The sequence below is a fragment of the Octopus sinensis genome, linkage group LG2 (assembly GCF_006345805.1).
Source record: "Octopus sinensis linkage group LG2, ASM634580v1, whole genome shotgun sequence".
Taxonomy (NCBI): Eukaryota; Metazoa; Mollusca; class Cephalopoda; order Octopoda; family Octopodidae; genus Octopus; species Octopus sinensis.
This window is the reverse complement of record NC_042998.1, coordinates 86,258,412-86,271,803: the sequence shown is the minus strand read 5'-3', so window position 1 is coordinate 86,271,803 and position 13,392 is coordinate 86,258,412. Positions and strand designations below refer to the sequence as shown.

At 37.8% G+C, this 13,392-nt stretch overlaps 1 protein-coding gene and 1 long non-coding RNA gene across 2 annotated transcripts in view; both read right to left on the bottom strand.

Moving 5' to 3' along the window:
* Window positions 1-13,392, bottom strand: part of LOC115225134 (protocadherin Fat 4) — a 549,120-nt gene that overhangs the window by 292,189 nt on the left and 243,539 nt on the right. The window lies entirely within an intron of this gene.
* The window catches only part of LOC118768468, a 1,267-nt gene continuing 960 nt past the window's right edge, over window positions 13,086-13,392 (bottom strand). Inside the window, exon 3 of the long non-coding RNA XR_005004324.1 lies at window positions 13,086-13,245. This is a non-coding gene — a long non-coding RNA (uncharacterized LOC118768468). The remainder of the gene's footprint in view (window positions 13,246-13,392) is intronic.

Sequence of the window (13,392 nt, the reverse complement as noted above, 5' to 3'; positions counted from 1 at the left end):
TCACTGGGGTTATCAGGTCAGACATTTGTTTTCCATTCCACCACCTGCGTTATAGTACACACTCAACCACTGTGAAAAATAGGGAGAGTGTAGTAAACTACTTATGAACATTGTAGCTTATGGATTGAATAATAGGCATGAATATATACTAATAACAATAAGCAACTTTGCATAAATTGGGTTGAATAAAGAGAAAAATGTTAAAGGCAAAAGAGCTCAAAAGGTTTTAGTCATTGCTTCACATTTTTACCACACTTGAATGAGTATAGGCTTTTATTGTGCTTAAACCTTAGGGAAATTTTATTGAATTTAAACCTAAGAATTCTCCTTTGACATTCCTGAGTTATTTGCTACCAGGAAAATCTATATGGACAAATTGTTTTCAGTAGTAATGCCAAAAACGATCACAATTATGCCAGAAGCATGGTTCATTAGTCAATTTTCTGTTGAAAAATAGGGCTTTGTGCAAAGAAATGGTATCACAATACTTCAAAGACATTGTTTAATCATGGAATACTGAAGACATTCACATTGACAGTTTAGTTGTGGTGCAAAGGCCATTATTGACAGAAAATGTGCCAATAATTGTTCCAAAAAATCATATTTTTTGGTCATTTTCCATTTGTGCATCACAAATGCATTCATAGTACTCCTTGTACGTTGCTGCATTTTTTGACACAGTAAACATTAAAATTGGTAGTGTACATCAGAAGCAATATTGCCCCAAAATGACCTCAAAATTGTGCAATCCAACCTTGTTTTGAGGTTGTGCAAAAAAATATACTGCACTTAGTAGCTGAAAGATTACTGAATCTTTTGATACCTTACATGTCAAAATCAGCAACTCAGTTTTTGAATCCATAAGGAACATACACAACACACACACACACACACCACACACACACACACACACACACACACACATGTATATATATATATATATATATAAATTACAAAGGCTGCAAGGGTGAGTTCACTTTGTACTTTCTGGCAGCCCTTTTTTTCTCTTTTCCATTTGGACACTACCTTCCCTCTGTCACACCCAAGTACACATTTTCAGGGCTGCTACCATCAATGTTGGCACAATGAAATGAAGACTGGTGAGATTATTGAAATGCTGGAATGACATCATGCAGACATGTGTGGTGTGCAAGAGGTAAAATGGAGTGGGGGCTGTTCTAAATTTCTCACAGGTAAGAAACAGAGGTTCAAATTCTGGGTAGGATGGAGTGATAGCATGGGTAATGTAGGCACATTTTTTGCAGAAAAGTGGGTAGATATGGTAACTAAGGTAGAGCATGCGATAGAGTGATTAAGCTGAAACTTGTAGGTAAGTTAACATTTATGATTATCTCTGCTTATGCTCCCCAGTCTGGGCTGGCTGATGACCAGAAGGACCAATTTTACAAGGTCTTTTTGCAGACTACCTCAATGACAGACTTATTTATTGTGGCTGGTGACTTCAATAGACATTTTAAGTAGCATCCCTATGGATTCTATGATATGCACAGTGGTGATGGCTTTAGCCCTAAGAATGAGGAGGGAACAAAGCTGCTGGAGTTCTGTGTTGCAGATGATCTCATTATCTGCAACATTAACTTCAGAGAAGCAGCCAGCTACCTGATTGCTTATCAGTCTGGTGGGTACAGAAGCCAGCTTGATGACATCCTAACCAGTTAACAAGATAGGTGCTTACAAATGCAAAGTCATTCCAAAGTAAATAATGTACAATCCAACACAAGTTACTGATTAGTGACTTCAGAATTAGAGCTAGAAGGACTCAGAGAAATAAACCATTCTAGAATGGAAGATTATGGAAGCTCAAAGACTCAGCAAACCGACAAATTTCAGAGATATTCTACTGGAAGCTTCTGACGAGAGTTGGGGACATAGTTTAGAGGACAACTGGAAGTTCCCGCAGAACAATCTACTGAGAACTACAGAGCAAATCTGTGGCTGGTGCAAAGGGTGACATGGTGATGGAACAAGAAGGCAGACAGTTATGATAAAAACAAAGAGACTGGAAAACAGTGGAAGCAGAGAATTATATCATATAGCCAGAAGGGAAGCCAGGCAACAAGTTTACATAGTAAAAGGAATAGCAGCATTTTGAGATTGTCTTTCAATACTTGATTCCATGTCATCCACAAGTTCCATCCACTTTAAGTGATTGGCACATCTTTATGCAACTGTCCTCATCCATATGCACCACATGACCAAACCATTACTCTTGCACACTGCATCTAATTCCTCTTATGCCTAAATTTTCTCTCAATACACTAGCATCTGTCACACATGTACAATGACATTGCACATCTGACAGAGTACATCATCTTCATTCCTCTCTAGTCTTCACATGTCCTTTGCATTTAGGACCCATGCCTCACTGCATGTAGCATTGCTGTTTGTGAGCATGCATCATGCAATCTTTCTTTCACTAAGAGAGAAAGACCTTTGGCTGCCAACAGAGGTAAAAGCTCTCTGAACTTTCTCCATCCAATTCTTATTCTAACAATTACGCTTTTGGTACACCTTCTCTATTGCTATCTAGGTCACCTAGGTAGCAGAAATTATCTATCATTTCTCAAAAGCCTCTGGGGCATTTAAAGAAATCAGTTTCTCATGCATCTGTAGATTTTATAGTATCTGCATCTCTTCCACATATAAACCCTACTTTCTCTGCTAACCTCCCAACCATTCCTCTGCATCTTGTGTGTTTATATCTTGCATTGGGCATACTGAACAAAATTCCTGCCTACACTTTTCCTATATTAAGCAGGGCCATTTACATGGAGAAGATAGGGTTCTGTCTGATTTCTTGCTCACTAGAACCTTGGTCCTTACTAAGTTAACTTTAAGACCTTTTGATTCCAGGTTTTGTTGTCTCACCTGGAATTTCTTTTCTGGAAGATTCTGTTATGAGAGCAAAATCAACATATAGTGGTTTCCATGGGTTTTCAATCTTCAATTGCTCTGTTTTGGCCTGGAGGACTATGATGAATATGGTAAGGGCAGAGGATTGAGCCTTGGTGAACATCTACCTGTACCAATAAACTTATCACTTTACTCACGACTAACTTTTACCTTCCTAACAACTTATTTGAATATAGTCTGGAATGCTTTCATAAGCCTTTCATCTACCCTTAGCTGCCACAGAGACCACCATATTACAGAGCAAGGGGCCCTGTCAAAGGCTTTTTCTAGCCCAACAAATGTCAAGAATAATGGTATATTCTTAGCTAAATACTTCTCTTGCAGTTACCTGACTATGAAGATAGTATCAGTAGTGCTTCTCCCCAGCATAAAGTCAAACTGCATTTTATCTAATTTTGTTCCTAATTAATTGGGTTATAACTCTCTCTGTAATTTTCATCCTAGTCCAGGAATATAATGCCTCAGTAATTATTACTATTTAAGGTATCTCCCTTACCTTTGTAGCAGCTGACTATGTAGCTACTTCTACACCAGTTGCTAGAGATTACACCCTCCTGAATAACCTGATTATCTATATTGATGACTAGTCCATATCCTGCTCTACCAGATATTTTAAGCATATCAGCAATGGCTCCTGATGGACTTAAAGCTTTCTTTGTTGACCTATCTGTCTAAACATATACGTATATGTTTATAAGCACATATAAGCAAGCAGTCAATGATAAAAATATGCTGAGGTATTCACACACACATGCATAGTTCACATGTGCATGCACACTCATATACCTTCAAACATACTCACACACACAAGCACACATTGACATAGACATACAGACATGCACATACACATACACATATTCACATATATACAACACATATTTGCTGAACGAAATCAATATGCTGAGCGTATTTAAAATAATTATTACATTTGAAACCCCTATATGAAGAAAACAATATACATATATATATTACTGTATTTGGGGATGGTCATGTTGCCAGTTTAGCCAATGAAAATACACACACTACATATTTGGTGTTCACCTGCTTCATCTTTATTTTATATTAATTGTATTTCAGTCAGAGTTCTTTCATCACACTTCTGTGACCTCATCAGTGGTCCTTTGCATTTTTCTTTCTCCTTACTAACGCTCTGCCATTTTGTATTCCTGTTGTATGTGTCTTTATTTGCACATGCGTATATCCCAGTGTGTGTATTTATTTGTGCATGCATATATCCCTGTGTGTGTCTATGTTTAGTAAGTGTGTTTGTTAGAATGTGTATGGTACCTGCATTACCAGTATCTCCTGTATATTCACATTCGTTTAATTTGTTTTTATTTATTTTATTTATTTTTATCTACTTACTTTTTCATTTCTTTCTTTTCTATTAATTTAATCTATTTTTTGTTTATGTATATGATTATTTAATTCCATTTATTTATCTGTGTATTGCATTAGTGTCATATTATTATTAGTTTATAGGGATCTTATTCTGTCATAGGTTGTGGTGTGGGGTGTGTGTGTGTGTGCTAGTGTTCCATTCTAGTTTTCTATTTAGGCTAGGTTTATCTTTTATTATGTGTGTAGCTTCTGTAATTTGTCTAAGTGTTAACTTCTATGAAGTTGAGTGGGCCTCTGTGTTCCCACTTGGCATGCTGGTACAGAACCGATGACCTCTTCTCTTCCTTAAGTTCCCTCCAATGCTCATTTACCCACTCTCCTATGCTCTGTGCTGTCTTGCCTACATACGTTGTTGTCTTGTTTCTGCACCATCCCTCTGTACATCTTATACTATAGACTACATTCCTAGCTTTACAGTTTGTGTGTGGGTTAAATCTACATACAATACAGTTCCTATCAGTACAGGGGGTTCTAATAAAAGGGTAGGTTCTACCGATTAGAGATTTGATAGGGTTACCTTGCCTTTCTACAGCCTTAATTCTTAGCTTAAGCTTGTCTAGGGCCTTTCTATAGCGGTATGCCGGTTTGCCTCTAGGAGTGGTGTTGACGAACATGACACTCTGGTATTTGTGGCTATCATACCATGAGTTGGTCTTTCCTATTTTCTTCTTAGTCCTTTCAATGGTATTCCATGACTTGCTCCTATAGCGTGGGCAAATCCCATTCCTCTTGTTACATATGATAGTTTCAAATTTCCTCATGGTTCCTTTATTTACTCTGATCCTTTCTCTAAGGCTGTATCCAGAGAACTGTATGCAGTGAACGAAGTGTTGTATGTGTCTCTTTAACTCTGTAGGGTCACACATGCGGGACACATTTCTCATTATTCTGATGAGGTCTGCCATCAATATATTGAATTTGGCATTGTCCACGATAGCTGACTTCCAGAGGACTAGGTATTTGGAGGCCATAGGTTTGGCATAGTGTGAATAGAGGATTTGGGTTTTATTATTCACAGTTTCCAACCAGAATTCTGTACCTAGAACTGGTAGTCTATGGTTAGGGTGTTTTGTAGTGTAATCTATCATGACCTTATTACTCTGGTGGATGGAGTTAGCTATTTGCTGGATGCGCTCCATAGTATTAGTTTCTATTTCTATTTCAAGAGTACTATCTTGTGGAGGTGCCTTTACCACTATGTTGATATCATCGACATAGTGAGAGTATATGTTCATGAGTATGGAGTTCTGTGTCAAGCATTCTTTAAGCCTCCTGTCCCACCATACCATGAAAAGGTTGGCCACATCACCAGCAATGCTAACCCTGATGATCTCTCTCTCTCTCTCTCTCTCTCTCTCTCTCGGGCCAGGTAACCTTGTACCTCCACTACAGCAAGACACTTGTTTCTATCTCTGTCTCATTACAACCTTTGATTACTTCCTCCAATGCCCCCTCCCCTCTTAAAAGATTTTTTTTTTGTCTTGCAAGTACTTGGTGAGCTGACAGTGCAGGTACCACTTAAAAGCACCCAGTCCACACTGTAAAGTGGTTGGCGTTTGGAAGGGCGTCCAGCTTCAAAACGACTTTGCCAAAACTGACCTCACCTGTGCTTGTGCCATTTGAAAAGTACTAAGTCCACTCTGCCGAGTGGTTGGTGTTAGGATGGACATCCAGCTGTAAAAATCCTGCCAAAACAGTTACAGAAGTCTGGTGCAGGCTTCTGCCTGGCCAGCTCTTGTCAAACCATTCCACCCATGCTAGCATGGAAGGCAGACGTTAAATGATGATGATGATAATGATGATATATACAGGGTGCATAAGGTATTTTAGTATATACATTTTTTGGGTCATTGCTGCATTTTTTGCTAACTCTGTATAATCTTTGTTTCAGAAAATATTAATGGCAGATCCTCAGCTTACTCAAGAAATGAAGAGGTGGTTATAAAAACTGAGCATAACGATTTAGAAATATCTCAATTTTTAAAAGTTGTCAGATCTTTCATCTACAAAGTTTGTAAGGAGCTGGAGACTGAAGATGGAAACGTATCACCAGTATTAAAGCATAAAAAGTATTCTAAACATTCTGAAATCATCAGAACACCTGAATATATCCAGCAAGTTCAACAGACCATTGATTACAATTCCAGAAAGTCCATGAGCTCAAATACAAAAGATCTCCCTGTGTCAGAAGGAACAGTCAGAAATGTTGTCCACAAAAACACCAGATATATGTCTTATATGATAAAGAAAGGTCAATATGTCAGAAAAAGCAAAAGAAAATCACTACATTAGATCTAAAAGGCTCTTAAACAAACTGAAAAATCCAGCAGATTTGATTTGTTTTTTTTCAAAAGAGAAAAAACTTCAACCAAGATCAAAAAGTTAACTGAAGAAATGACAGATGGTTATGGGCAGACCCTTCTGAAGTTCCAAGTGTTATGCATACAAAATTTCTTGCAAATGTCATGGTTTTAGGGGTTGTCAGCAATGAAGGACATGTGATGCCACCTTACTTTTTTCCACAAGGCCTTAGAGTTAACTCTGCCACCTACATTGAGGTCCCCAGAAATAATCATTAAGACCTGGATAGACAATGCAATGGAAGGCCATAAGACTCTGCACTATCACACATGGCCCTAGTAACACATGAATGGATGGTTAAAAATTTTCACAATCACATCACCCGTAACATTTGGCATCCTAATTCCCCAGATCTCAATCCATTGGACTATTACATGTGGAGCATTGTTGAGAGAGAGGTCAATGAATACACTCATAACACCAAAGATTCTTTGAAAGCTGCCATAGTTAGGGTAATGTCCAAAATGAACCAGGACCACTTGATTCGAGCGTGTGGAGGATTTAGATCTCATATAGAAGCAGTTGTTGAAGCTGATGGTGGCTTTATTGAATAACATTATAGAAAAGAAGGTTTATTTTTATCCTCATAGCATGTTTTGATATATAAAGTTATTATCTGTTATTATATATGTTGTTTTATGAACATAAACCTGTCCTCAAATATCATATGCACCCTGTATATATATATATGTATGTATGTATGCATGTATGTATGTATGTATGTATGTATGTATGTATGTATGTATGTATGTATGTATGTATGTATATATTTATATATATATATATATATAGTTATATGTATATATATATGTAAAGTAAAGACCCCCTTCGGTCATGAATGACCATGGGATTGCACCTAGAAAGTTACCCTCCTAGACACAAGTCCGGGCAAGGTTGTTTATGGAAGACCAGCAGTCGCCCATGCATACCGGCCTCCCCTCTCCACGCCACCAGTGTTATCCAAGGGAAAGACAAAGGTCGATACAGCTTGGCACCTGTGACGTCGCAACTCATTTCTACAGCTGAGTGAACTGGAGCAACGTGAAATAAAGTGCCTTGCTCAAGAACACAACACCCAGCCCGGTCTGGGATTCGAGATTTTGAATGCATTCTCTGATGCTTGCACTGCCTTAGGATTGACAGTCAATCTCAAGAAAACTGTTGTCATGCATCAACCTGCCCCTGGTAAGCAGTATAGTGTACCAAATATCTATGTGAATGGTAAACAACTTGATGTAGTCGATCAGTTTGTCTACCTTGGAAGCACAATTAATAGATATGGCAATGTGAATGATGAAATTCTATATAGAATTAGGAAAGCAAGTGATGCTTTCGGAAGGCTAGAAAAGTGCCTCTGAAGTCGGCGAGACATATGCAGAAATAAAAAGATAAAGGTGTACAAGGCATGTGTGCTCCCTTCTCTTCTCTAGGCCTGCGTGACGTGGGTCACATATCGATACCACCTTAAACAACTGGAGCGTTTCCATCAGATGTGCCTCAGACGGATCTATGGCATTAAGTGGAAGGACCGCATCAGTGATCTTGAAATACTCAAAGGCTCTCGGTGTGAAAGTATAGAAGCTCCTGTGTTAAAGCAAAGACTCAGATGGAGTGGTCATCTGGTCAGAATGAAGGATTCAAGGATGCCAAAACAACTCTTTTATGGTGAGTTAGCTAAAGGAGAACGACCACATAAACCAGAAAAAAGGTATAAGGACGTGCTGAAGGCTTCCTTAAGAGATGCTTGCATCTCTCCTGATACATGGGAAGGCATAGCTATTCATCGTAGCAGGTGGAGAAGGATTGTGCATGAGGGAACAGCCACGTTTGAGAAATCTCGAGTTGCACATGAGAAAGTAAGGAGGGATGTCAGGAAGGGCATCGCTATTACACTTCCAGAAGGGAAGGGTCTTCCTTTGATTCTGACATGCAATGTCTGTGCAAGACCCTGCCTCAGTAAAGCTGGACTCATGAGTCATCTTCGTAGTCATAAAACGAGACAGATGAGTGACAACCTGGCCACTGATGGTGGTGTAACACACCATACTAATCATATCTGTCGGGCATGTGGAAGAGAGTGTAATTTGGCAGGAGGACTTAAACGAAATGCAAAGGTACATGAAGCTCAGTTACAACTACAGCTGGCTATTACCAATAAAGGTTTTAGTTGCCAATTTTGTACAAGACATTGTAGATCGTTAGCTGGGCTAAAAAGTCACATTCGATCACATCACCAGTAACAGTTAAGCTTCGTGCAATGGCCATACTCGATAACGAAGGGGCAGCCATAATATTTATATATATATATATATAATATATATATATATATATATATATATATTATATATATATTGTTTTCTTCCTCTTTCTTTACAATCCTGGAATCAAATAAGCAACTTTGTTTTTCCTTGTCTATAATTGTTATTCTTGGTCTATTATTTTGTAACTTTTTGTCCCTTTGAATAGGTAAGTCCCACAAAATCTTTATTATTATTTGTTATAGGGGATAAGTAATAATGGTACATCCCTCCCATGTGACAAGTGGTATGAGAGTTCACCATAAATAGGAGAGTATGAGACAGTGCGAGAGAGTACAAAGTAGGCAGTCAGAGATAGTCATGTCTTTACTTGTTTTGCTAAGCATACTGTATACTGAAGTGGGTATTACCTCAATCCAACGTTGTCAAAGATATAACATTGTTATCATTCATATACACACAACAGATTAGACTATTGGAAAAGAAACAAATCCTAATATCGGGCTACAACAAGTAACCTTAGATGCCAAGAAGCTGCCTATGTATCCTAGCTGTCTTTAATAACACTTTTTTCAGGAGCTGTACTAAACTGTGTTTTATGCTTATTTCTTCTTTCCATCTGTTCAAATTTTTAGGGATAGTTCCCAATGCACCTATAACTACTGGGATATACCTGCACTTTTCATAGTCTCTGTAATTCAATGGCTAGGTCCTTGTACCTTGCTATTTTTCCTATACCTTCATATTGATTTTTTTTTAAGCATTTGGGACTCTAAAGTCAATTATCTGGCACTTTCTATTCTCTTTAACTACTATTACTAAATTAGGCCTTCTAGCCTCTGTTAATCTGTCTGTCTGAATGTTAAAATCCTTCAACATCTTATATTTCTTACTTGCTTGTACTTTACTAGGTTCATGTTCATAGCATTTATCAGTATGTTCAAATTCTAACTTTCTATATAACTTCTAGTGGATTACTCTCCCTAGATTGTCATGTCTTTTCTTCTATTCTTTCAGTGCCAGCATGCAACATTCACTTGCTATATGAGTAACACTTTCCTCTTTTGATTTGCATAGCCTACATTAGGAATCTACTTGATTTTTGTTTATCTTGGCTTATATCCAATTAGTCCTTAATGCTTGATCTTGTGCTGCTATTAACAAACTTTCTGTCTCCCTTTTCAGCCTTCCTTTCTGCAACCATAACCATGTCTCACTGTTACTACGTGCTACAATTAGTTTGGGGAATCTATCATGCAACATCTTCTTCTGCCAGTCAGACAATTTCTGTTCTTTTTTCTGGTTCTTAACTATGTTTGCGTTTTGGGGTTTCTCTATATCTTGCGGTGACTCTAGCAGCTTGCCATAAACTTTCTTCATTATTACCTACATAGAATTCTATATCTACTCTAGCTAAATCCATGCAGTCTTCTACTGATATTAACTCTTTCCCACCTTCCTTTGTAGGTAGGTATAATCTTGCTACTCCTGATCTTAGGTGGAGTGCTCCATTCCTAGTTCTTCTGTCTAGCTTTGCTAATTCAGTTTTTATTCAATCTACAAAAGCTGCTGGATATCTAAGTAATGATACTACCCAAGTATTTACAGCCTTCAAACCATTTAGCTTTAACCTCTTTAGCTTCCATACCCTTCTGATGTGCTCTTCAATTTTTGTTTCCATTTCTGTAGTTAGTACTCTGTCAGATTCTAATTCTCCTACCTCTCTCCTACTTTCAATGATTTTAAAGTCAAACCGCCTGGTAATTGGAGGTTTTCAATGCTGACTATCTGTCCCCATTTTATGATTAATATTGCAGACTTATCTATGCCAAATTTCTTGCCTATATCTTTGCTGAATAGTCTTACAGTCTGTATTAAGGAATCTATCTCTTTCATTCTTACTAAAAAGCTTCAGATTATCCATTTAGAGCAAATGGTTAATTTTTCCCTTACTATTTCTGAGCTGATACCCTGCCTTTGCCTTCCTTAATACTAAACAGAGTGGAATCATATATTAAAGGGGTCAGCAAATCGCCCTGGAAAATTTCCATTTTGATATTAACTTTCTCTAAGAGTGTGTTATCTGAGTAGAGATTTACTTTCCATTTTTTCATGCTAAAGCTAATTAATTCTCTTATATTGTCTGCTATACTGAATATACTGAAACATTCACTTATCCATGAGTGTGGAATGATGTCATAGACTTTCCTATAATCTATCCATGGTATTGTTAGATTTTTCTTTCTTGCTTTTATTTAATTTAGAACTACTTTGTCTATGTATAATAGTTGCTGCAACCTTTCTGTTCTTCTGGCAGTAAATTCTGGTTGTCAGGGTCCTCGTAAATGCTTCGTGAAATCATTCCTGTTAACAGTTTCCACACTAATGGTAAGCAAGTGATTGGTCTATAATTACTACCTCTGTTACCCTTGTTCTTTCATAAGGAGTATTGTTCTCCCTCAAGTCATCCAATCTGGTATTATTCTTCCATTCAGGCAATCCTGAAGTTGTTCCCTCAGCCTCCTGTGTAAGCTACTAAATTTCTTTAGCCAATACTCTTGAGCTAAATCTGGTCCTGGGTCCTTCTTCTGCATTAGGTTTCTTATCTTCAGTACTTCATTCTCCACTAGTTATTTTTGGTTATAAAATATCCTCTGGTCTGTCTCAAATAATCTATTCTGTTGATACTGATCTATTCTTTTCTAATATCTGAAGAGCTTGCCTAATACTGCTATGATATGCTGTTTCAGCTCTTCTATTACTGTCCCAAATCCTTTCTCTTTGACTAAGTATCGTTTCTTGAGGGAATATTTGCATCTTGTATTTCTTAACTTGTTTGTTTTCCAGGCTTTTATTTGGCTCAGATTTTGTCTTAAAGTCTTCGCTTTATTTTGTAGACTGTTTTTCCTCATTTGCTCCTTTTTTAATATTTCCCTGTGAGATATCTAATCTTCTGGTGACAACTATCGCTCCTGCATGGATCAATATGTCAGTGTCTCCTATATTTTTGGTATCTGTCCAATTGATAACAGAATCTACTTTCCTAGTCATAAGTAGCAGGCTCCTTCTGTTGGTACCTTTTAATGCTGGCAATCTTTTTCTTACTTCTTTACTCATTACTTCCTGCAACCCATCTAAATTCCTCTGATCTTCCTTACTTAAATACTTAAGTCACTGGTGCCAGTTGTCTCTTCCTTATTGGTAGAGCTATTATTATTTTTTTCCTTTAGACTCTTCTTTCATTTGAGCTGTATCTCTTATGATGTTTGTCTTTCCTACTGCCTGGTCTTTCTTTTCCAGTTCACTTGGGATCTCTTCTACCTCCAATTCTGTCATCCACTTTCATCTGCTAATAGCATTAGCTTGATCTACTAATATCTGTTCAATCACTTTAAACATACTCTTCTCTTCCCAAAGTATTAATATTCATTTTCTAAAGGTGATGAAGGTGGCGAGCTAGCAGAATTGTTAGCATACCAGGCGAAATGCTTAGAGGTATTTTGTCTGCTGCTACATTCTGAGTTCAAATTCTGCCAAGGTCAATTTGCCTTTCATCCTTTAGGGGTCGATAAACTAAGTATCAGTGAAACACTGGAATTGATGTAATCGACTGGCTCCCTCCCCCAAATTTTCACCATAGACAACAATACCAACAGTTACAATGGTAGCAGCAACACCAACATTGCAGCTGGAAATGGCTGTTACATCAGCAGCAATGAAACCGTCAGAACCATGCCTAGGAATATCAGCACTGGTAGTGACTCCAGCAACAATAACAATGACATCAGACCTGGAGTTAATGAAAGAAACTTTAACGGTAGTAGCACATCCAATATACAAAGACAAAAATATGTCATTTCAGCTGCACTCCCATTTAAGCAATATCTGAACAACCACAAATCCTCATTTAGAATACCAGAAAGGTGCAACATCATGCCTCTGGCCAGTTATGTATGGCACCTAAAAGAGGAAGGGACAACTGGGGGCTTATATAAATGGGAGCAAACAATGTAGGCATGCTACAGCTCCTTCAAATATCACCATGGCTGGAGCTGATGTAAGGGGGTTAACTCCATCCCAGCCACAGCAACCTAGAATGGACAAATACGTTTGTTTACAAATCTACAAGGGGATACTGAAAAGTTTCTAGTTTAGGGTAAAAGAAAATACTGGAAGATCAGTTAATTATGATTTTATTCAACATATTCCCTTCTCAGATTGACACATTTATTGTAGCAGTCCTTCAGTTTATCTAAGTCCTATAAAAGAATTCAGAAGTTTGGGACTCCAACTAGGTCGCTGTAACAATGATCACTTTTGAATTAGAGTGAAATTTCATTCTCTTGAGATGTTTCTTCAGTTATGGAAAGAGCTGATAATCGGAGGGGCCAAGTCAGGAGATTAAGGTGAGTGGTCTACCAATTCAAAGCCAAAGTCA